Source organism: Benincasa hispida, chromosome 5 (genome assembly GCF_027475165.1).
Source record: "Benincasa hispida cultivar pf3 chromosome 5, pf3_genome.v1.1, whole genome shotgun sequence".
In the NCBI taxonomy this organism is placed as follows: Eukaryota; Viridiplantae; Streptophyta; class Magnoliopsida; order Cucurbitales; family Cucurbitaceae; genus Benincasa; species Benincasa hispida.
Window position 1 is genome coordinate 28,793,590 of NC_143482.1, and position 15,648 is coordinate 28,809,237.

At 36.7% G+C, this 15,648-nt stretch overlaps 1 pseudogene; it reads left to right on the top strand.

Annotated features, from left to right (window-relative positions):
• The first annotated feature begins 7,963 nt into the window (after positions 1-7,963).
• On the top strand, positions 7,964-8,667 carry LOC150036021 (secreted RxLR effector protein 161 pseudogene; annotated as a pseudogene).
• Positions 8,668-15,648: the final 6,981 nt, after the last annotated feature.

Sequence of the window (15,648 nt, forward strand, 5' to 3'; positions counted from 1 at the left end):
CGCATACAATCATATCTTATCGCTAAGATGCATGCGATGCGTTAATAACAAATAGTGTTCATTCCTAAGCGCCTATCTCTCGTTTATGCGTTCTAATCTGGTTCTTCCAAACCTAGATTCTAACCTGACCTTCCCAAGTCTAGATCCTGTCCTTAGACTACCCTCCCAAGTATCTCTAATGGACGAATGAAGCATACATAAACAAGATAATCGCAAAGAATGAAGATTCTCTAGTTGTGCTAGCTAAATGCTTCTCAACCCATTCAACTGATTTAGCTACTCATGCGTGAATCACAGAGTGTGAACATATATAGAGAAAGAAATTCCATTCTTATAAATGAGTTGAGTACAAAATGCCAATGGAAGTTTAAGGTAGAGAGCCTAGTAGCAATTCCTTACTGACCGATGCTTTTTACACTAGAATCTCTATTATGATCTAAACAAATTCCCGCTTCCACTGGCGTCGACCCTCTTTCTATCTTTGGAGCTTCCGGCGCTCTCCCAAGCTTACCAGAACGATCTACCGGCACAACTTTCTCCCTCACGTCCGTCTTAAGATGAAAGAGAACTAAAAACGAAGACGTGCGAACTGGAACAAAAGATTGTAAAAGTGGTGAACCCCTTTCTGAAGAATGCACTTGGTATTTATAGAGCATCCATGGTGAAAGGCGACTTCTTTCTCCCGGTTGTACAGATGGGACAACTTTAATTCCTGATTGACGCGCCGAATAATTATCACCGATAAAGCTGAATGTACTTTATGACCGTTATCGGCTGTTAACTTAATTTGGATTCAACTGTCATCAGCTTTCTGTCCCATCGCTCTTAATTAGCCTTTCACCCAGATGCGCCCACCATGTTGCGGCGATCCTTCTCGGGCGAATGTTTGCGAGCACGATCAACGCAAAGCCTTGCGGTGAAGTTGCGCTCGACTGATGATTTTCTATGATCGCAATCTTGCATTGCTTTAACGCATATTCTGCACAAAAATACAGAAATCAATAGTTCTAATGCATCGAACGAATGCGACCGCAATATTATAGAATTTATGCTTAATGAACGCAATTGAATATAGTACATCAACGCAATCCAACATTGTTTAAGAACTTAGCACTATGATAACGTGCATTTTTGCCCGTTATCACACTCCCAAATTTAAACGATGCTTGTCTTCAAGCATAAGCTAAAGATTCCTTTAGCAAGTCAACCACAAAGTTCTTTTCCTAGATTTTTAGAGAATACTTCGTTCAAATCCTATATACCAGAATTTTCTTTAAGTCTTATTCAAGCCTCTTCTTAAAATATTTCTAAGACCTAGGGACTGCAAGCTTAACTTTCAAAAGGACTTTACCAAATTCTGGAACATCACATGATTTATTCAAAAAGAAAATTTTCTACCGGGTGTCAAATGATTTTATCCTTGCACAAAAATTTTCTTCATTGCTATTTTTTTCTAACCTTGCGCTGATCCAAGTGCCTTGCCTTTGTTTTGGCTTGCCCCCAATGTGTCATGTGGACATCCAACTACGGGTAATGCACTCTTTCTCAGACTAAACTACGGTCATTGATTTATGCGTTGATCCTGGTGACTTACTTTCGTTTTGGCTTGCCCCCATGTGTGTCATGCGGACATCCAACTACGGGTAAGTGCCTTTCACAACTTAACTCTTATCAACATGGGTTTCCTAATGCGCTGACAATGGAGTTGTTATTCTCATTTTTTTTATAGAGAAAGAAGCAAGGTCGGAAACAAATACCCCACCCCCAAATTTAAAATGCGGCAATGTCCCCATTGCCAAAGGATTAAAATAAGTCATGCGATGGTCATAGAATGCGTTGTAAAAAGAGTTTGAAAGAAAGCTAGCAAACCCCTAACTTTTAGAAATATTTCGTGAGGTGACTATCTTAAGACTAAGTTGACTCTAATATATACGAAAGAGATAGAAGCATATTTTTCATCATTGAAATCATACTTGGCAAAGAAACAGAATGCGGTAAACTACTAAATTTATCTACTTGTTAAATGATTGCGGTAATCAAGGAGGATGCAGTGATAAAACTTTGAAAAGTAAAATGCAATGTGATAGCACAAAATTTGAAATAAAGATAAGGAAGAGTATACCCCCAAAATTTTGCATTGTCACTCGCATTATGTATTGATGTATCCATCCTTGCAGCGATCTATTGTTCTGGATTGCGGTGATCGAGTGATATTATTTGCTTCTTCATGTAACGTCACCACAATCCTGTGCCTTAATACTTGTAAACAGACAAAGAGATGGTCAAATTATTTTAAAACAAAATAAAAAGTTCTTTTTTTTTTTTTAGAGAAATAAGTGAAATACTGATAATAGTAAAATAACGAAGAGTTAAATGTTCAAGAGTTGAGTAAGGGATAGTCTGAGTTTTTCAACTTTGTGGAGATTGTTTCTGGCTAGAAATCTTCTCCGTAATATACCTTTATCTTTTGTCCATTAACTTTAAATGTTCGACTGCCATCCTCAGTGATCAGTTCCACCGCACCATGTGGAAATATTGCTTCGGTGATGAAGGGACCGGACCAACGCGATTTTAATTTTCCAGGGAAGAGCCGCAATCTCGAATTGAAGAGTAAGACTTTTTGCCCGATTTGGAGGTTTCTAGTGCATATGCATTTATCATGCCAGCGCTTGGTGCGCTCTTTGTAAATCTCCGCATTCTCATATGCATTGACCCTCCATTCTTCTAGCTCGACCAACTGCAGTTTTTGCGCTTCCCTTGCTTTCTTCAAATCAAAATTCAGTTTCTTGACCGCCCACAATGCTTTATGTTAGATTTAGGGCTTCAATCAAACCAAGTATGTAGAGCTCGGAAAGACGATTTCAACGCAATTTGAATCGCTCAAATAGGAGTTCAAACGGGAAAGTTATAAGCAAAAGAAGAATGGAGAGAAAATCTAACGTGGCAGTGACACGTGGCACCTTACTGACGTGGCATCCGATTTGGCGGCTGACGTGGCACACAAACGGTCAATATTGATGACGTGGCAGATGACATGACGCTCCAACCAGTCACTTTATGTTGATGTGGCAGTGACGTGGCGATCGTGGACAAAAGAGATAATGACAAGTGGCGGTCACCCAGTTTCACAGGTGGACGCACGCGTGCGTCGCACGTGCCTGCGGTTTCTTCACAAAATGCGGCGCGTGACGCTCAATCTCCTCTCCTGTGCACGTGGTGCTCATATCATTCGTCTATTTTTTATTTTCTTATTTTTCTCTAATTTCCTGATCCAATTTTCTCCAAATTCTCACCAAATTTCAGCCTTTTCAAATTTTATTTCCTTCCTAAATTTTCATCCTTCAAATCCTTTTTATTCTTCAAATCTCAATAATTACAATCTTTCAAAATTCCTTTTCAAATCCTTTCCTTTTCTATTTTTATTCAATCTCCACCCTTCATTTGCAATCATATTCAATGGCCAAAATTTATCCCCCTCGCCTATAAATTCGACTTTATTTTACTCTTCATGGACACACCAAAAGCTATGAAGTCTTAAGCTCTCAATTCTCTCTACTCTCAAATTCTTGTCCTCCTTGCTCCTAAATTGGCCTAGAGTTATTTTTGGAGTTTTTTTCTGAGTGCTCAACTTGTGTATTTAGCCTTCAAGAGGTAATATTGTTAGGTTTTCTTTTAATTTTTGGGAATTGTATTAAGGTGTGGGTACACCTTGGGTTGTGAAAAAAAGAAATTGGTTTGATCCTAAACCAATAAAAAGGATCTTGGGTTTCTCTTTAGCCTAGAAAAAAGAGGGTCGTGTGTCGGCTTGGTCCTCACCAGCAAGAGGATCACTTAGTGAAATACCCAAGAAGGAGTCTTGGAGAGTGGAGTAGGCAATTTTTCAAACCACTATAATTCCCGGTGTTTTCTCTTCCTCTCTCTCTTTTATTTCTTGTTTTCAAATTTTTTGCTTCTTGTCTTAGTTATTTTTTTTAATCTTTCCAAATTGCATGATTTAATTTTTAGTGTATTATTTAAATTTATCCTTGATTAAATTATCTTTAAATTTGAAGTTATCATAGCTTGCATGATTTAAGTTTTGTCTTACATAAATTTTCTTTAATCAAATTAGTGGGTTAACTTTATTAAGCATTGTTTGAAGATAAAATTATTTATAAAAAAAATTGGTAGTCAACCCTATTCACCCCCCTCTAGTATTGCCTTTAGATCCTACAAATGGTATCAAATCAGGTAGCTCGGTTTTCTTATTTCAAAAAGGTTTTGTATTTTTTTCTTGATTTTACATTATTTTTTTTCTTATTAAATCTGGAATTTTTCTAATTTTTGCAAAAAGTTTGAAAAATTGAGTTTTAAAAGCTGTTTTCATTAAAAAAAAAATTTGTCTTGAAAATTGGTTATTAAAACCTTATTTTTTTTCTCTACTTCTTAATCTTTGAAATCTTTTTGATTAAAATCTAAATTTTGGAAAAGTATTTCTCTTTACAAAAATCTTTAAAAAAAATAAAAAAAAAAATTATATTCTCTTCCTCTTTCGGAAAACTTAATTGTTCGAGCTTATGGCAACTACTGGAATAAATGGCTATGGTGAAGGTCAATCTACCACTAGGCCACCTTTGTTTGATGGAAATAATTATGCATGGTGGAAAACTAGGATGAGAATTTATTTGATTTCTATTGACTATAATCTATGGGAAATTATTTTTAATGGTCCTTTAATTCCTACTAAGATAGTTGATAATAAAGATATTCCTAAGGAAGAAAAAGAGTTTAATGATGAAGATAAAAAGAAGTTTTCTATTAATGATAAAGCCATGAACTGTCTGTTTTGTGCTTTATGTCCTGATGAGTTTAATCAAGTCTCTGCATGTAATTCTAGTAAATAAATTTGGGATATGCTTGAAGTAACTCATGAAGGAACTAATGAAGTTAAAGAGTCAAAGATTAGCATGTTAGTTCATAATTATGAATTGTTTAAAATGGATGCAAATGAAACTATATTTGAAATGTTTACTAGGTTCACGAATATTGTTAATGCTTTGAAGGGATTATGAAAATCTTATACCACCTCTGAAAATTTGAGAAAAAATCTTAGATCATTGCCTAAGAGTTGGGAAGCTAAGGTGACGGCAATCCAAGAAGCAAAAGACCTCTCAAAACTTCCACTGGAGGAGCTCATTGGATCTCTCATGACACATGAGATAATCATGAAGGCCAATGTGGAAGAAGATGTCAAAAAGAAGAAGAGCCTAGTATTAAAGTTCACTCAAGTTCAAGAGGACTCTGAAACTGAAGCTGAACTAAATGATGAGGAGTTCGCTTACTTGACCAAGAAGTTCAAAAAGCATTTTAGGAAAAGGAACTTCTCAAAGAAAGTCAACAATCAAGAAGGCAAAGGAGAAAAGAGCAACAGAGATACAATCATCTATTATGAATGCAAAAAGCCCAGACATTGAAGTGAGACTATCGTCAAAGAAAAGCCATTTCAAAGAAGAGCAGGAAGGCCATGAAAGCTACTTGGGACGAAAGCGAATCTGAAAGCGAGGAAGAAGTAGCAAATATGTGTGTTATGGCTTTTGGAGACGACGACGACGACGATGATGAGGTATGTTTGAGATCCATAAAGAATAAGTGGTACTGGGACAGTGGATGTTCAAAACATATGACTGGGGACCACACAAAATTCACATACCTAGAAAAGAAAGATGGAGGATACGTTACCTTCGGTGACAATAAAAAGGATAAGATAGTTGGCAAAGGTAATATTAGTAATGGTTCGAATTTTCTTATTAAAAATGTTTTGTTGGTTGATGGCTTAAAGCATGTTTTATTAAGTATTAGTCAATTATGTGATAAAGGATATAGAGTAATTTTTAGTGATAAAAATTGTACAATAGAAAATGCATGTGATGGAAAAGTTCTGTTTGTAGGAAATAGAGATAAAAATGTTTATACTATTGATCTATTAGATTGTCCTATAGTAGAAAATAAATATTTATCTGCATTGCATGAAGATTCGTGGTTATGGCATAGAAGGTTAGGTCATGCTAGCATGCATTTAATTTCAAATATTTCTAAGAAATCCCTTGTTAGAGGTCTTCCAAAATTAAACTTTGAAAAAGATAAAGTTTGTGATACTTGTCAAATGGGTAAACAAACTAAGTCTTCTTTCAAACCAAAGAAAATGGTTTCTACTTCTAGACCTTTGCAACTGTTACATATGGACCTTTTTGGACCTACTAGAGTTGCAAGTCTAAGTGGAAAACATTATGTTTTTGTTATAGTTGATGATTTTTCGAGATTTACTTGAGTTTTATTTTTATCTCATAAGGATGAAGCTTTAAAATCTTTTATTAGATTTTCAAAAAGAATTCAAAATGAAATTTTTTTTTATGATTTCGAAAATTAGAAATGATCATGGAGGAGAATTTGAAAATGCTTCTTTTTGAAAATTTTTGTGAAGAAAATAGAATTTCTCATGATTTTTCCTCTCCAAAAACACCTCAACAAAATGGTGTTGTAGAAAGGAAAAATCGATCTTTACAAGAATTAGCTACCTCCATGCTTAATGAATATGATTTACCAAAATCTTTTTGGGCTGAAGCTGTTAATACTGCATCTCATGTAATGAATCGTGTTTTAATAAGACCTGTTTTAGATAAAACTCCTTATGAGCTTTTTAATAATAAAACTCCAAATATTAGCTATTTCAAAGTCTTTGGTTGCAAATGTTTTATTTTGAAAGACAAAAGAAAATTTGGAAAGTTTGAGTAAAAAACGGACATTAGCATATTCTTAGGATATTCTACATATAGTAAAGCATATAGAGTTTTTAATAAAAGAACACATGTACTTGAAGAGTCAATGAATGTTGTTTTTGATGAAACACATGTTGCCACTAATTAAGTTTCTGCTAGTGATGAATTAGAAATACCTGTTGAAGATCTTAGTATTAAAGATAGGGAAGCAGTATCAAATGAATCTCAGAGAGAGCCAGAAAAATCCCTCCCTCAGGATTGGAGATTCTCCACTCACCATCCTCAGGAGTTAATAATAGGTGATGTATCTCAAGGGGTAAGAACTCTCTTTTCTTTAAATGCTTTCAATAATGTTGCTTTCGTGTCTCAAATTGAACCAATGTCTTTTAAAGATGCTGAATCTGATGAGTTCTGGTTAATTGCTATGCAAGAAGAATTAAATTAATTTGAAAGAAATAATGTGTGGGAACTAGTCCCGCGTCCTAGTGATCATCTTGTTATAGGTATCAAATGGATATTTAGAAATAAAATGGATGAATCTGGTAATATTGTTAGAAATAAAGCTAGACTAGTTGCTCAAGGCTATAGTCAAGAAGAAGGAATAGATTATGAGGAAACATTTGCTCCTATTGCTAGATTAGAATCTATTCGCATGCTGCTTGCATTTGCATCTCATAAGAATTTTACTTTATTTCAAATGGATGTAAAAAGTGCTTTCTTAAATGGTTTCATAATGGAGGAAGTGTATGTTGAACAACCTCCTGGTTTTGAAAGCTTTGATAATCCAAATCATGTATTTAATTTAAATAAAGCACTTTATGGTCTTAAACAAGCTCCTAGAGCTTGGTATGACCGTTTGAGTAAATTTTTGCTAGAAAATGGTTTTAAAATGGGACTTATTGATAATACTCTTTTTTATCAAAATTAAAGATAATGATATTTTATTGTGCAAATCTATGTTGATGATATTATATTTGGTGCTACTAACTCTTCTCTTTGTGAAGAATTTTCTAAGTGTATGCATAGTGAGATTGAAATGAGCGTGATGGGAGAACTTAAATTCTTCCTTGGGCTTCAAATTAAACAACTTGAAGATGGAATCTTCATAAATTAAGAAAAGTACACAAGGGATCTACTCAAAAGGTTTAAGTTCGATAATGCAAAAGTAGCAAAGACCCCGATGAGTACCACTACAAAGCTTGATAAGGATGAAAAAGGTAAAAACATAGATATTAAAGCTTATAGAGGTATGATCGGATCCTTGCTTTACTTAACTGCGAGTAGGCCTGATATTATGTTTAGTGTATGCATGTGTGCTAGATTTCAATCATGTCCTAAAGAATCGCACTTGCATGCTGTAAAAAGAATTTTTAAATATTTGCTTGGTACCGTTGATTTAGGCTTATGGTATCCTAAAAATGCATCTTTAGATTTGATTGCATATTATGATGCTGATTTTGCTGGTAGTCTAACTGATAGAAAAAGTACTAGTGGAACATGTCATTTTCTAGGTAGTTCTTTAGTATCTTGGTATAGTAAAAAGCAAAATTCTGTTGCATTATCTACCACTGAGGCTGAATATATTGTTGTTGCTAGTTGTTGTTCTCAAGTTTTATGGATGAAACAAACGTTGCGTGATTTTGGTTTAAATTTTGAACAAGTACCAATCTTTTGTGATAATACTAGTTCAATTAATTTAACTAAAAATCCCATTCAACATTCTAGAACAAAGCATATAGATATTAGACATCATTTTCTTCGAGAGCATGTGCAAAATAAGAATATTGTCATTAATTATGTTAATACTGAGAACCAGGTAGCAGATATTCTTACAAAGGCATTAAATGAAGAAGCCTTTTGTAAAAATAGACTTGCACTTGGTATTATTAGAATTGCCTAATTATGTTTGATAGGGGGAGCATTATTTGTATGATTAAGGGGGAGAAAAATCACTTGTATATCTTTTTGTTGATAACAAAAGGGGGAGAAGTATTTTTGGTATTATGGTGGTTTGTCATCATAAAAAAGGGGGAGATTGTTAGCTTTAGGGCTTCAATCAAACCAAGTATTTTGATGATAACAAACTCAGATTTTTTGTACTAACATTTTCAGTGTTTTAGAGTCACTATCTTGTAGAGCTCGGAAAGACGATTCCAACGCAATTTGAATCGCTCAAATCGGAGTTCAAACGAGAAAGTTATAAGCAAAAGAAGATTGGAGAGGAAATCCAACGTGGCAGTGACACGTGGCACCTTGCTGACGTGGCATCCGACGTGGCGGCTGACGTGGCACACAAACGGTCAATATTGATGACGTGGCAGTTGACATGGCGGATGACGTGACGCTCCAACCGTCACTTTTGCTGACGTGGCACATGATGTGGCAGTGATGTGGCGACCGTGGACGAATGAGATAATGACAAGTGGCGGTCACCCAGCTTCACGCGCGGACGCGCGTGCGCCGCACGTGCCTGCGTTTCTTCACAGAATGGCACGTGACGCTCAATCTCCTCCCCTGTGCGCGTGGTGCCATATCATCCGACTATTTTTTATTTTTTATTTTCTTATTTTCCTTTAATTTCCTGATCCAATTTTCTCCAAATTCTCACCAAATTTCAGCCTTTTCAAATTTGATTTCCTTCCTAAATTTTCATCCTTCAAATCCTTTTTATTCTCCAAATCTCAATAATTTCAATCTTTCAAAATTCCTTTTCAAATCCTTTCCTTTTCTATTTTTATTCAATCTCCACCCTTCATTTGCAATCATATCCAATGGCCAAAATTTATCCCCCTCGCCTATAAATTCGACTTGATTTTACTCTTCATGAACATACCAAAAGCTATCAAGTCTTAAGCTCTCAATTCTCTCTACTCTCAAATTCTTGTCCTCCTTGCTCCTAAATTAGTCTAGAGTTATTTTTGTGAGTTGTTTTCTGAGTGCTCAACCTATGTATTTAACCTTCAAGAGGTAATATTGTGAGGTTTTCTTTTAATTTTTGGGAATTGTATTAAGGTGTGGGTACACCTTGGATTGTGAGAAAAAGAAATTGGTTTGATCCTGAACCAGTAAAAAGGATCTTGGGTTTCTCTTTAGCCTAGGAAAAAGAGGCTCGTGTGTCTGTTGGTCCTCACCTACAAGAGGATCACTTAGTGAAATACCCAAGAAGGAGTCTTAGAGAGTGGAGTAGGTAATTTGCCGAACCACTATAATTCCCGGTGTTTTCTCTTCCTCTCTCTCTTTTATTTCTTGTTTTCAAATTTTTTGCTTCTTGTCTTAGTTATTTTTTTTAATCTTTCCAAATTGCATGATTTAATTTTTAGTTTGTTATTTAAATTTATCCTTGATTAAATTGTCTTTAAATTTGAAGTTATCATAGCTTGCATGATTTATGTTTTGTCTTGCATAAATTTTCTTTAATCAAATTAGTGGGTTAACTTTATTGAGCATTGTTTGAAGATAAAATTATTTTTTAAAAAAAAATTGGTAGTCAACCCTATTCACCCCTCCCCTAGTGTTGCCTTTAGATCCTACACTTTATACTCCAGCTCCAAAGACAAATGACACGCCTTGCCAAATACCAACGCATAAGGGGACATACTATAGGTGTTTTAAATGTGGTTCGGTATGCCCACAACGCATCATCAAACTTCATTGCCCAATCCTTCCGCGAAGGTTTTACTACCTTCTTAAGTATCAATTTAGTTTCCCGATTGGATACTTCAGCCTGGCCATTTATTTGCGGATGGAATGCGGTTGCCACAGCAGCTCCTTTATATTGTGGTTGCCAAAGTGTGATTCTTCATCACTTATGATGGCACGGGGAGTGTCAAAATGAGTGAAAATATCTTTCTTGAGGATCTGGGAGACTACTGCCGCATCACTTACGGCGCATGCAATTGCCTCTACCCACTTGGAAACGTAATCGACAGCCAATAAGATATAATTCTTACTATGCGAAGGAGGGAATGGTCCCACGAAATCAATCCCCCAGACGTCAAATAATTCCAGCTCCAAGATAGTGTTCATTGCCATTGCGTTCTTCCATGAAATGCTACCGGTGCGTTGACACCGATCACATTTCATTGCGTAGTTAGCAGCATCCTTAAATAATGAAGGCCAAAAGAATCCACTTTGCAAAACTTTGGCTGTAGTACGTTGTCCTCCAATGTGCCCTCCATATGGCGAACCGTGGCATTGTGACAATATGCGTTGTTGAGCAGTACGCATAATCGAATGATTTGGTTTGCACCTCTTTTATATAGATTCGACTCATCCCAATAATAATGCTTGCATTCATGCTTGAGCTTCTTCTGTTGATGGTATGTGCAATCTTTAGGAAATTTTTCACAAACAAAATCATTAACGATGTCCGCATACCAGGGAAATTCTTCTATGTGGAACAGCTTCTCATCCGGAAATACGACACTCACTTCAGATTCATTTTGATCAACCTCGAGATTTTCCAGTCTGGACAAGTGATCTACAACTTGATTCTCTGTCCCCTTCTGATCAATTATCTCGATACCAAATTCTTGAAGGAGGAGAACCCATCTGATCAACCTTGACTTTGCATCCTTCTTTGTCATCAAATATTTGATTGCCGAGTGATCAGTGTGAATGAGTACCTTGGTTCCCAATAGATATGCCCGAAATTTTTCCAACGTAAAAATCACAGCCAGGAGTTCTTTTTTAGTGGTGGTATAATTGATTTGAGCAGGGTTTAGAGTTTTACTCGCATATGCAATGGGGTGCAAAATAGTTTTCTTCGTTTGAACTAATGCGGCTCCCATCGCATACCCGCTTGCGTCGCACATAATTTCGAACAACAGTGTCCAATCCAGTGTAATCAAGATGGGCACGGTAATCAGTGCATCTTTTAAAACTCGGAATGCGTTGAGGCAATTGTTGTCAAATTCAAACTTTTTGTCCGCCTCTAACAACGCACTCAGTGGTCGTGCAATTTGAGAAAAGTTTTCAACAAATCGTCTATAGAATCCAGCATGCCTCAAGAAGCTTCGCACAGCCTTCAGGCTGGTTGGAGGTGGAAGCTTTTCAATTGCGTCAATCTTTGCTTTGTCCACCTCTAACCTTTCTCGGGAAACCTTGTGTCCCAACACTATACCCTCTTTCACCATGAAGTGACATTTTTCCCAGTTGAGCACCGGGTTCGTCTCTTCACATCTTTTCAAAATTTTCTCCAAATTGGCCAGGCATACTTCATAAGTGTTCCCATAAACAGAGAAGTAATCCATAAATATTTCCACTAAGTCTTCCAAAATTTTCTCCAAATCTGAAAAGATCGTCATCATGCACCTTTGGAACTGATAACTTGTAGAAATACAAGTTATTTATGCTGCCTTATCTAGATATTGCAGCCAAAAGAGAAGGAATATGCATCGATTGTATGAAAATTAGCTCAGAAATACAAGAATTATGAATTGTAGGAAATACAAGATGGTAGAGAGGTTATTTCTATTCTATTTTGTAGGAAACTAAGTCACCGCTTGCGATCAAGGCTTAACGAGAAACTAAATAACGCATCTCCATCACATTGCACCCATCAAACCACAATGAAGAGATGATTAACGCAATGACGGCGCAATTCGACAGTCAATCCAGACCTGAATTTCAACCGTATGCGGTAATAAAAACAACACCGCATGCGAGCAACCGATCGAAAGATGCAGCTGAGCGACGCAAATGCGGAGGATTGTGACACGTGTACAACTAACCGTTCAGCATATTTGACTTTCTGATTGCATAACAGAAGGAATATTTATTCCGCCATCTTCGAAATTTCCATAACAATAAGTGGGGCCCACAAGCAAGAGTCAAAGCTTTTCACCTATAAATACCCCTATAGGATACTTGATACGGGTATACTTGATATGGGTGTACTTTATACGAGGGCTAATGGATGCTAGATTACTGAGAGAGAGGCTGAGCTGAGTACTGATCGAAAGAAATCCAAGAAGAGATGAGACAAGGCCGAGAGGTGAGTCTCAATGCAATTCTGCCAAATCCCCAGTGTGAAGCTCTGTGCTTAGATCCCTGCTGCCGGTTGAGCAAGCCTGAGAGGGAAGCTCATCCTTCCGCACGATCCATCCACATCGGCAAGAAAATCTCCATCCAGATTGATGCCAAGACATTGACGCTTATTTGTATTTGTTTCTAACTCTTTTTCATCAACTGTATTTCATTCTCTTAATCTCTTCATTCACAAATCATGTATCAGACGCTAAATACTTTTATTGAATGTCTCGATCCTTTCCATTTCCACTTCTCTATCTATTTTTGTTCTTCCATTAATCGTTTTCTCCATGAAGTTTTCTAAATCCCTTGGTAATTAATATGGATTAACCGAGTAACTTAATCTATGCTAAAGAGATAAATGCGTTTAGCTAAGGCATGCTAGACGACATCTTCACCTGTGAGAGCAGAAGTGAAGATGCCATTCTGATCTGTCGAGAGAAGGTTAGAAGAATACGTTAACTAAAGCAAGTAGTACTTCCAGAGATGAAAGTAACCTTGCGTTCATTACGTTCGTCCCTGTTTCACCACAGAGATGTGGGAACGCGGCCGATCACTAAGACGTTACGCTAAGGGAAAAATGGAACCGTACTTGTATCTTTAATGCAATTAAGGAACTTGTCACCGCATTACACGATCTTTGTATAATCTTCACAGCAAGCCCTGACCTCGGTATCTTGTATCATGAAACCTGTATCTTGTATCATCATAGTTTAGTTTTATTTTATCGCAATTTATTTCTACCGCAATTTACTTTATTACCGCATTTTTATCGCGTAACTATACTTTCATCGCAATTTACTTTATCGCATTTTTAAATACCTGTACAAAGAACCCCTTTATTAATTTGAAAAACCCCTGGTCGCATATATCACAAATATAACGCAATAACCTTAAACAGTCCCTGTGTTCGACCTCGGATCACACCGAGAAACTTGCGGTGAAGTTATACTTGGTTTCAATGCAAGGAAACTTGTGACAACGCATAACATACTACAAGAACATTCATTAATAACGCATATCTAGAACTAGTATCACATATCATCGCATAAAATCTATGTCATCAAGTTTATGGCATGGACATGTAGTTTAGAATCAATTCTTGCATTACAAGTTTCTGGCGCCGTTGTCGGGGATTGGTTAACGGTTTATTGTTTGAGTGTGTTTGTCGTATTTTGCAGGACAGATCTCTTTGTACTGGCTATTCAACGCGAAGAGCAGTCTGACGGCTTATGAGTACTAGAGCGATCCAAAAATTCTAAGCTGACCCAGAGATCAAGTGTATTTTTCGCGCAGGAGCAAATCAAGACCAGATTAAGCATCGGAACTTCAAGATCTATGGTTGCGAAGGATGCAAGGTGCAACGCATTCCCCATAATTGGTGTGATTCTCGAAAGAAATAGATCAACTTTCTTCCTGTATACACTGCGGGATGAGGCAAGGAGGTGAACAATGTCCCTGAGGACATTGGGTGGGCAAGTAGGATTAACCGCTTGCAGGGGATGAGATTGCGGTTATTCTGAGAACTTCTTTCAATCAACATCCCTATCTATGTTTACTTCCTTTCTTAACAGTTTTTCTTTTACTGTTTTCTAAATTACGTATTTACTGCTTTTTAGAATTAGCCTTTAATGCTTTCTGTAAGTCTCTTCAATTTAAGTTTTCATGTCATGTTTAGTTCCTTTAATTTGTATGCATTAGTAGCACTGTTCTTTAATTTTTGTGAATGATTGGATGAAACAGTAAACACTGCAAAGTCTTTTCGACTTTGCGATTGTTGATTACACTCAATTGCATTGCGCTGAAGGGTGTGTTGCGTGCGTGTGTGTCCTTTGCCCGTCCTTAGCAAAATACACTATGTTGAGGTAGTGTTGCGCTGGTAGCAATACCGTGCGCTCGATCCTCCAGAAATGTGTTTAGTTAAGGGGTGTGTTGCGGGGGATGCATGTGTTGTTGCCCATCCTCAGCAAAAATGTATTTGCGTTAATGGAAGTGTGATGTTAATTTTTAATCGTGCACCCGTCTGAATTAGATTCAAAAGATAATTCATTATTTTTCATTAGTTAACAAAATTCTTTGATTCCTTGTACAGGCCAACAATTTTGTATTGTGTTAATTTTTAATTATTTGTATACTTTGTTAATATTCAATACAAACGATCGCATTGCAGGCAGCAACGAATACGTTGGCAACCTCTTCTTCGTACTCTTCATCAGACTTTTCTTCTTTAATCAAATTCAAGTCATCATCAGAATCTTGCAGGTCTTCTTCATCTGGGAATTTCATGGCACAAATTATATTAAATTTGAGCTTCTATTCATTTATACTCAAAGTGAATTCTCCCTTGTGCACATCAATTTGGGCATGACCTGTTGATAGAAAAGGCCGCCCCAAAATGATGGGCACATCTTTGTCGGCCTCATAGTCTAGAATGATGAAGTCAGCTAGCAAAATAAATTTATCAATTATGATCAGCACATCCTTCACCTCACCTTCTGGATGAACCAAATATTTGTCAGCCAATTGGAGAGTCACTGATGTCGGTATAAGTTGCCTCACACTTAATTGTCTAAAAATTGACAATGGCATCAAATTTATGCTGGCCCTCAAGGCTTGCCCAATATAGAGTCTTCCTATGGAGCAAGGAATAGTGAAGCTCCCAGGATCACTCATCTTCGGTGGGATAATAGATTTCAAACTTTGTGTTAATGCCACCGTGGAAAATTTTCCAACGCCCCTCTTCTTAGTTACCATGTCCTTCAGAAACTTGGCATGGGCAAGCATTTCCTCAATCGCTTCACTGAAAGGAATGTTAACATGTAATTGCTTTAACATAGATAAAAAGCGTTGGTACTGTACCTCT